The following is a 10,226-nucleotide window of genomic DNA, read 5'->3' on the forward strand; positions in this document are numbered from 1 at the left end:
TTTATATGGAGGACGTTCCCCTTCCGGACCCTGTTCGGCGGGGTCTTCCTGGGTTCAATAATGCCCCTATGAAGAAACGCCTAAGTTGGCGCCCATGGAGCCCCCAGGTGGAAGACAATAGAGAAGTCCTCTATCTGATGAACCGGATCAAAGCTCTGGCTCAATCAGGATTGACAATAATCGAAGTTATGTCGATTTGCATAATGCGGGGAGTGCAACCACTTCAATATCGTGGGCACCCCTTGTGGTGTTATAACGGGGCGGATGACGCCACCCGCTGCGGGCGTGAGGGTCCGGACAATGTCGCAGCTTTAGCGAAAATTCTGTCCGAATTGTTCAAGGGTGAGGAAGAGGAGTTCACCCGCATCAAGCCACGGGATGGGTTCTCCATGTACAATCCTCCAAGCTGGGTAAGTTATATCTCCCTGGTCCCATTTTTCCCGCATTATTTGTCGTAAGTATTCACCTTGCCACTTTGCGGCAGGAACTGCGAAAAGCCATAAAGGAGGTCAACTGCCCTTCTCCACAACCAGAGGACCCTGACCGGGCCCTCGACTCCGGACTCGAAGAAGATTCAGTTATATCCGTGGAGCTGATAGACCGGCAGTTCTATCAGTTAAGCTGCGATGATGCCATGGTGGCCTTTACGGCCGACTATCTCGGACTGCTCCCTGCATCGCACGTAAGAAAAACCAAAAATCCCAACTCCAAAACTAGGATCCCCTTTTAGACACTGCACACACCATATACACATGGCATTTTACAAGGAAGGCATTCGGGACGCCCTGCCGAACCCACGGCAACGCGCCAACAGGAGGCACCGAGGCCGGGTAGGCCAAAAAGGAAGGCAGTCAGGACGGAGACGCCGGCGCAAAGGTATAACAAACCCCACTCCGTGTTTCTTTAACAGAAAAAACGCTCGCCGGAATATGTCCGGTGATGTTACTAACCATGCTTCCACCAGCCGGGTGCCAGGACTGGACATAGAGGCGGAAGCCGATATGGGGCGGGCGTCGGATAACCCCCCTACAGAGGATGCAGATAGATTATCCGCTACAAACTCATAGGTAGAAAGCGCCATGAATCATAGGCGCTGCCGGGCCGTACTCCGTGACGCCTGTTTCTCACCAGAGGAATTTGATGCCTTCAATTCTGGAGAGGCGTACCTCTGAGATGCTCAAGATGGTCTAGCCGGAGCCACGGATCAGTATGTAAAGGATGTACGGGTAAGTATATCTGACGATTTATATGTATCAGTAGCCCCTGAGACTTGAAACAGTTAGCAGAACTGATTTAAGGATCATCTTTATTGTGCAGGTTCTTACAGAGAAGAATACTAGGCTATCACAGGAGCTAGAGGAATGCAAGACCCAACTGCGGGCTACTGTGGCCGCATTGCAGGAACCAAAAAAGTCACCTGCTGGTAACATTTACTTTAAAGAATGATGGTTACAGTATAATGTGCGGCATGGCTGCAGATCTAACAACAAATGTTGCAGATGAATCCGGAGAAAATCCGGAGGACTAGCATGTTATGCGGCAGCTAGAGGCTGGCAAACGTGTGCTGACTGAGGTTAGGCGGGAGAAAAACAATCTCCAAGACGCCAATATTAAGCTGAGCATGGAACTAAAAGACGTTCGGGGTCAGCTTGTAGACTCCGAGAAGGAGAATAAGCGGCTTCGTCCTGGCATTTTTAGTAAGTGCTTGAACGAATCCTTTCAAAGGAGTTCGGCAAAGAAGATGGCTAACAGCGTTATGTCTGTAGGTATGCTGACGGGTCGTCCCGCGGAGGAAATGCCCGGGTCTGCGGGTGATCTTCTATCCGAGCTATCACATCCGCATGAACAAGTTCAATAGGTGATGCAGGGTGTTGCCCAGGCCTTGTGGCCGTCTGTCTCCCTGCTAGAGGGCGTTGCAGAGCTTGCGGAGAAGCTCAAGGGAGCACGGCGGTGCTTCCGATTATGGAAGATATCAGCCTGCCAACAGGGTGCCAGAGAAGCCTGGGCCATGGTGAAGATGCGGTATACCAAGGCAGACCCAAATCACATGGCCGAGGTCGGACCTGTGGGGCCCGACGGAAAAGATATCCCCGTTAGCTTAGTTTATGGGCAAGTAGAATTAGCCGCAAAGTATTCCCAATAGGATTGCAAGCTAGACCGCCTGTTGGATGGTATAGAAGGGGAATTTAGTCAGTCTGCATGACTATGTAATGAAAGTGAGATGTATGATGCCTTCTAGCCGGATTGTAGATCATTTGTCTTGGCGGACCTTTTCGCTTCAACCTCGGGACCTGATAGTCCGGAGTGTATCCGAATACCCACGCAGTTATATAAGAACCGGGGTATGCGTGGAGATCAGGCGTAGGGCTCATTAGTGCTTGAACAGACAAGTGCCCAACTAGTTATGTTATATTACATGGGTAGTAAGAAACATCTTCCAGGGAGAATAGTTCTGTTAAGGGTTCCTTTCCCTGGGTAAGCATGCCCTAAAGTGCATGTCCGGACTACGATAGGAAACATAGAAAAAAACATCTAGGGGCAGATATGGACAATAAATAAAAATCATCTTTTGTTCACCGACCGAATATTCCCTTAAGAATGCTAGCTTTCGGCTTCACCCAGTCTGAGGTACACATCCGGCTGTCCCAGCAGTAACAACCGCAGAGGTGCTCGGGAACGTAGGGCATAAATACAAGAGCCAGGCAACCCAGCTTGGCCAAAACTTAAGTCATATCAATGCATATAATGGCGAAAAAAGGTACATGCGGAAGCATGACGCATGTGCGGGGCCTGAAGCCCAGATAAATAATTAAGCTTTGATGAAAGAAGCCCCCAGGTATGATGAGCGCGGCAGGCGCATCTATAATGTGCAAGCGAGGCACAAGTTGGCCCTTGAAGGCCTAGAGAGAGAATAAAAGAAAGGAAGAAGGAAAAACAAGACAGATAATGTATATGCAAAAAATGGACAAAGGGAGCGGACGAACATAGAGTCCGGTGCTAGGCATAGAATCTTCGGAGCCTGACCACGATCCATGGGTTTGGCTCGAGTCGACTAGTCGATGCATCCCGCAGTCGGTATGCTCCACTGGTCAGAACTTGGTCAATAATGAAGGGACCTTCCCATTTGGGCTCGAGCTTGTTCTTTTTCTTATCCGGCAGGCATAGAACTAGTTCACCTACGTTATAAGTTTTGGCCCGTACTTGTCTACTTTGGTATCTGCGAGCCTGTTGCTGATAAAATGCGGAACAGGCTTTGGCTCCGCCGCGCTCCTCCTCTAGGGTGTCCAGACTGTCCTATCGATTGAGCTCGGCTTATCTTTCTTCATACATGCGCACTCGAGGTGAGTCATGAATTATGTCACAGGGCAAGACTGCCTCTACGCCGTACACCATAAAGAAGGGTGTATATCTGGTAGTACGATTCGGCGTGGTCCGCAGCCCCCAGAGTACAGAGTCGAGCTCCTCTACCCAGTGCGTGTTAGACTCCGTTAAGGAATGCACTAATCTGGGTTTAATGCCGCTCATTATAAGACCGTTTGCTCGCTCGACTTGACCGTTGGTTTGTGGGTGATAGACTGAAGCATAATCGAGCGTAATGCCCATTTTGCTGCACCAGAGTTTTACCTCATCGGCTGTGAAGTTTGTGCCATTGTCAGTGATGATGTTGTGGGGGACGCCATAATGGTGTACGACCCCAGATATGAAGTCTATCACTGGTCCGGATTCGGCTGTTTTAACAGGTTTGGCCTCTATCCATTTGGTGAATTTATCCACGATGACCAGTAAGTATTTTTTCTTGTGGGTTCCCCCTTTGAGGGGTCCAACCATGTCAAGCCCCCAAACCGTGAAGGGCCACGTAATGGGGATTGTTCGGAGGGCGGTGGGTGGCATGTGGTTTTGATTTGCAAAGAGCTGGCAACCGGCGCAACGTTGGACCAAGTCCTATGCATCTACCCGGGCTGTTGGCCAATAGAATCCTGTACGGAAGGCCTTGCTTACAAGAGCCCGGGCTGCGGCATGGTGACCGCCAAGTCTGGTGTGGATTTCTGCCAAAAGGTTCCGCCCCTCCTCTTCGGAGATGCACCTTTGAAGGACTCCGGTAGTGCTTTTTTATACAATTCTCCCTCGTGGACCCTGTAGGCCTTAGATCGCCGCACTATGCAGCGTGCCTCATTTTGGTCCTCCGGAAGTTCCTGCCTAGTTAGGTAGGCCAGGAATGGTTTTGTCCACGGGGCGATAACAGCCATTATTATGTGGGCTGAAGGTGTTATTTTGGTGGCGGAGCCTCCGATTGTGTCAGAGTATTCGGTATCGGGCATTTTGGCCGGGTCTGGACTATTGTTATCGGTGTCCCCTTCCCATACTACAGATGGCTTGAGCAGCCTTTCCAGAAATATGTTGGGGGGACCGCATCGCATTTTGCGCCGATGCGGGCGAGGATATCCGCCGCTTGATTGTTTTCCCGAGCCACATGGTGAAATTCGAGTCCCTCGAACCAAGCTGACATTTTTAGGACGGCGTTTCGGTAGGCCGCCATTTTCGGATCCTTGGCATCAAAGTCTCCATTTATTTGGGATATTGCAAGGTTTGAATCCCCACGCACCTCCAGGCATTGAATGCCCATGGAGACTGACATCCGAAGACCATGCAACAGAGCTTCGTATTTGGCTGCGTTGTTGGAGTCTGTATACAATATTTGCAGTACGTACTGAACGGTATCTCCGGTTGGGGACGTCAGGACGACGCCAGCCCCTAGACCAGCCAGGATTTTAGAACCGTTGAAGGGCATGATCCAATTGGAGTATGCGTCATACTCTTTAGGGAGTTCGGCCTCCGTCCATTCGGCGACATAGTCGGCCAATACTTGCGACTTAATGGCCCATCGAGGTTTGTATGTTATGTCAAACGGGAGGAGCTCAATGGCCCATTTAGCAATCTGGCCCGTAACGTCGCGGTTGTTTATAATATCATTAAGTGGCACTTCCGAGGCTACTGTAATCGAACACTCTTGAAAGTAGTGTCACAGCTTCCGGGATGCCATGAATACCGCATAGGCTATCTTTTGATAATGTGGGTACCGTGATTTGCATGGAGTGAGGACAGTGGATACATAGTATACCGGCTTTTGAAGAGGGAATTTATGTCCGGCAGCTTCTCGCTCGACGACGAGCACTGCGCTTACAACTTGATGAGTTGCCGCAATGTACAACAGCATTGGGTTCGCCGATGTTTGGCGCGGCCAGGATTGGGTTGGTTGCCAAAATGGCCTTTATTTCTTCCAATCCGGCTGTGGCAGCGTCCGTCCACTCAAAGTGTTCGGTGCGCCGAAGGAGGCGATAAAGGGGTAAAGCCTTTTCTCCTAAGCGGGAGATAAAGCGGCTTAGAGCCGCCATGCATCCAGTTAACTTCTGGATTTGTTTGAGGTCTGTTGGGGTAGCCAACTGTGACAAAGCTTGGATTTTGGCCGGATTAGCTTCAATACCTCTACTGGAGATAATGAAACGCAGGAGCATTCCGACTGGTGCGCCGAAAACACATTTTTCCGGATTGAGCTTGATGTCGTATGTTCGGAGGTTGTCAAATGTGAGCCTCAAGTCGTCTATCAAAGAGTCGACATGCTTGGTTTTGACGACCACATCGTCTACGTATGCCTCTACTGTTCTGCCGATTTGTTTCTCCAGACATGTCTGAATCATGTGCTGATATGTTGCGCCGGCGTTTTTGAGCCCAAAAGGCATTGTGTTGAAACAGAAGGGACCGTATGGTGTGATGAATGCCGTTGCGGCTTGGTCGGACTCCGCCATCTTGATTTGGTGGTAACCGGAGTATGTGTCGAGGAAACACAATGACTTGTGTCCTGCGGTGGCATCGATAATCTGATCGATGCAGGGAAGGGGGAAGGGATCCTTTGGGCAAGCTTTATTGAGGTCCTTGAAATCGACACAAAGGTGCCAGGATTTATCCTTCTTTGGTACCATCATCAGGTTTGCTAGCCAGTCCGGGTGTTTTATTTCTCTAATGAATCCGGCCTCCAATAACTTGGCTAGTTCCTCTCCCATGGCTTGTCTCTTAGGTTCAGAGAAACACTGAAGAGCCTGCTTGACCGGCTTGAATCCCTTTAGAATATTGAGGCTGTGCTCGGCCAGCCTGCATGGGATTCCTGGCATGTCTGAAGGGTGCCAGGCAAAAATGTCCCAGTTCTCGCATAGGAACTCTCGTAGTGTGGCATCTACGTCAGGGTTTAATGGTGCCCCGATGGAAGCTGTTTTTGTAGGGTCCGTTGGATGGACTTGGAATTTAACTATTTCATCCGCCGGTTTAAAAGAGGTGGACTTGGATCTCTTATCGAGTATCACATCGTCCCTGTTCAACATTGAGCGCAGCGCAGTCAGTTCCTCAGCCGCTAGGGCTTCGGATAATGCCTCGAGGGCCAGTGCGACTGTCTTGTTTTCAGCGCGGAGTGCTGTGTCCGGATCACTAGCAAGAGTGATCATTCCGTTGGGCCCGGGCATTTTGAGCTTCATGTACCCGTAATGGGGTATGGCTTGGAAGATTGTGAACGCCTCCTGCCCTAACAGGGCGTGGTAACCGCTACTGAACGGGGCCACTTGGAACGTAATCTCTTCGGACCTATAATTCTCCGGCGTGCCGAACACCACATCTAGTGTGATTCTGCCTGTACATCATGCTTCCCGACTGGGGATTATTCCTCTAAAGGTTGTGCTGCTTCACTCGATGCGATTCTGGTCTATTTCCATTTTTTAAGGGTTTCCTCATAGATGAGGTTTAATCCGCTGCCGCCGTCCATGAGTACCTTGGTGAGTCGAAAGCCGTCCACAATTGGACTGAGGACCAGTGTGGCTGGTTCTCGGGCTGTTCGGATTTTAGGTTCATCACTGGCATTGAAGGTAATAGCCATGTCACTCCATGGATTTATTGCTACTATGTGGCAGATTTCGGCCATGCTGCGGAGTGTTCGCTTGTGCCTATTATTTGACGCAAATGTCTCAAAGACTGTTAACACCGTATTGTTATCCACGGGATGGTGCTCTGTGGCATTTGGGATAAGAAGATCCTCACCACTTTTGGCCACCTGCCGGAGTATCCAACATGCTCTAAGGTTGTGTGTTGGTAATGTATCCGCTGTACTATGAATTTTGCAGCGTCCATTGAGACATCCTTCCAGTACGGTTCCATGCCCTATACTGGGTTTTTGCTTTTTGGTAGTTGACCCGGGTGTCTTTTGATAGTGCATCCTTTTATTTCGTACTGGGTTCATATTTAGGGCTGGATTATCCCAAAAGTCTGTTTCGGTTTTCCAGGCACTTTCCATCGCACAGTACTTTCGTACTATGGACGCCAAGTCAGCAAAGCATGATATCTCACGGCGATTTATGGCGTTAGGGATTCCCTTGTCCGTGCAATTATTGTAGAAAAATAAGATTGCGTCTTCCTCGCGACAGTCCTTAACCTTGTTTATCGCAAGGAGGAATCTGGCCCAATAGTGATGTACTGTTTCCTTGGGCTCTTGTCTGATGTGGGAAAGATCGCTTATGTTTGGGTGGGTGGGTGGAATTAAATCCGAACCCTTACCCGATCTGGGATCCAGGGGCCGAGGAATTTCTAATTTTGGAAATTTTGGTTCCGGGGTGTTACCCGATAATCCTGGCCCACTGCCTGCCTCTAAGTTCAGGGATTGGATGCTGTCTTCTCGCGATCGGGTATCCGGCTCGGAGAGCTCAGGAATCCGGACATAGTTGGTCCTCAATATGGAGGAGGGGTCGCTGCATTGTTCCTCCACCACAGCAACATGATGGGTGACTGGCGGAGAGTTAATCTCCCTTTGATCGGGTTTAAGCCCAATCCGATCATAGTCCGTAGCGACTGCCGGGGCGGTGATGCGATCCAAGAGCTCGTTTAGGGAGGCGAGCTCCACTCGATCCATCTGTTCGGCGAGTGCCGATTTAACGTGGAGGCTGTTTTCGATGACCCGAGAAGTCATCGTCGGCGCAGCGGACGAACAGGCGGTCATGATGAAACCGCCTAGCCGGAGAGTTTGGCCGACAGCCAATGCTCCACCAACAGTAGTACTGTATTTAAAGACGAGACGAGACATCCTTCCTTCTGGCGACGTCATAGAGGAACTCTCAATGAAAGCACCAATGTCAGTGTCAAAATCGGCAGATCTTGGGTAGGGGGTCCCGAACTGTGTGTCTAAGGCGGATGGTAACAGGAGGCAGGGGACACGATGCTTTACCCAGGTTCGAGCCCTCTCGATGGAGGTAAAACCCTACGTCCTGCTTGATTAATATTGATGATATGAGTAGTACAAGAGTAGATCTACCACGAGATCGGAGAGGCTAAACCCTAGAAGCTAGCCTATGGTATGATTGTATGTTGTCCTACGGACTAAAACTCTCTGGTTTATATAGACACCGGAGGGGGCTAGGGTTACACAAGGTCGGTTACAAAGGAGGAGATATACATATCCGTATTGCCTAGCATGCCTTCCACGCCAAGTAGAGTCCCATCCGGACACGAGACAATGTCTTCAATCTTGTATCTTCATAGTCCAACAGTCCGGCCAAAGGATATAATCCGGCTGTCCGGATACCCCCTAATCTAGGACTCCCTCAATGGGGATCTGTGGGAAAGGGGGCGTTTGGCAGGCATCATCTAAGAAACTCAGGGTGTCCTGGGTATGGAGATCGGCGGGTAAGCTGCACGGGCAAACCGGCAGATTTTGACAATGGAGGCCTTGCGGTGGTGGCAGGGGGCACTTTGCTAGGGTTTCGAGCGAGGGTGTGTGTGTGTGCGCACACACACACACGCCCGAGGAGGTTTTGGTGTGTGTGTGTGTGTCTGTGGAGGGGGCACGGGGTGTTTGAGGAAATGACGGGTACTAAAAATTTTACTACGCGGGAGTGAAATGCCAGGCTATTGAAATTTTTGATGATAGTCCATCGCACACGGTCCGGATATAACAACCGTGTGTTATGAAAAAGAAAAACCCTCGAGGTGGGCAAATGTTTTCGATGCAGGCGGGATTGGGAACAAGAAACATCGCACACAGTCCGGAGATAACAACCATGTGTTATGAAACAGAAAAACCCTCGAATCGTGTAGATATTTTTGAGAGGGGGAGCCTCGTGGAGCCCAATGTACTGTGCGGATGTGTGTGTGACAGGTGCATCGGCGTGGCACACGGTTAGTTTGAGTGAACCGTGTCTGTTGTGTCATCTGACTTGTCTAATGTTCATAAATTTGGCAAAAAATGACGCGGGAGAGGGTCAGAACACGAACACATTTGCATGTGGACCAAATTTATGTATCAAAAGGGTGGTTTGATTTTCAAATACCAAATGCAACTTTGATGTGGCACCTCTCTCGCAAAGCGCACGGTATTGCTTGCTCCCACCCTCTCGTGTCGGCACAAAGGGAATCCTAAGCTATGAATGCATCCTCCCTCCCCCTCAACCGAGGTTCACCTAGCAAAGTGCGAAGTAGCTAGCAGCCCCCCTCATCCCTCGTGCCGGCACAAAGGGAATCCTAAGCTATGTATTATGAATGCATGCCCCCTCCCCCTCAACCGAGGTTCACCTAGCAAAGTGCGAAGTAGCTAGCAGCCCCCTCCTCCCTCATGTCGGCACGAAGGGAATCCTAAGCTATATATGAATGCATGCCCCAAACCGAGGTTCATCGTAGCAAAGTGCGAAGTAGCTAGCAGCCCCCTCCCTCGTGTCGGCACGAAGGGAATCCTAAGCTATATAAGCATGCCCCCAAACCGAGGTTCACCCAGCAAAGTGTGAAGTAGATCTAGCAGCCCCCCTCCCTCGTGTCGACATGAAGGGATTCCTAAACTATGAATGCATGCCTCCCCAACCGAGGTTCACCTAGCAAAGTGCGAAGTAGCTAGCAGCCCCCTCCCTCGTGTCGGCATGAAGGGAATCCTAGCTAAGCTATGAATGCATGCCCTCCCCCCAACCGAGGTTCTCCCTAGCAAAGTGCGAAGTAGCTAGCAGCCACCCCTCCCTCATGACGGCACGAAGGGAATCCTAAGCTATGAATGCACATGCCCCCCAACCAAGGTTAACCTAGCAAAGTGCGAAGTAGCCAGCAGCCCCCACCCCCTCGTGTCACCACGAAGGGAATCCTAATTAAGCTATGAATGCATGCCCCCCAACCGAGGTTCACCTAGCAAAGTGCGATGTAGCAACCCCCCCCCC

Source organism: Triticum aestivum, chromosome 2A, assembly GCF_018294505.1.
Source record: "Triticum aestivum cultivar Chinese Spring chromosome 2A, IWGSC CS RefSeq v2.1, whole genome shotgun sequence".
NCBI classification, from domain to species: Eukaryota; Viridiplantae; Streptophyta; class Magnoliopsida; order Poales; family Poaceae; genus Triticum; species Triticum aestivum.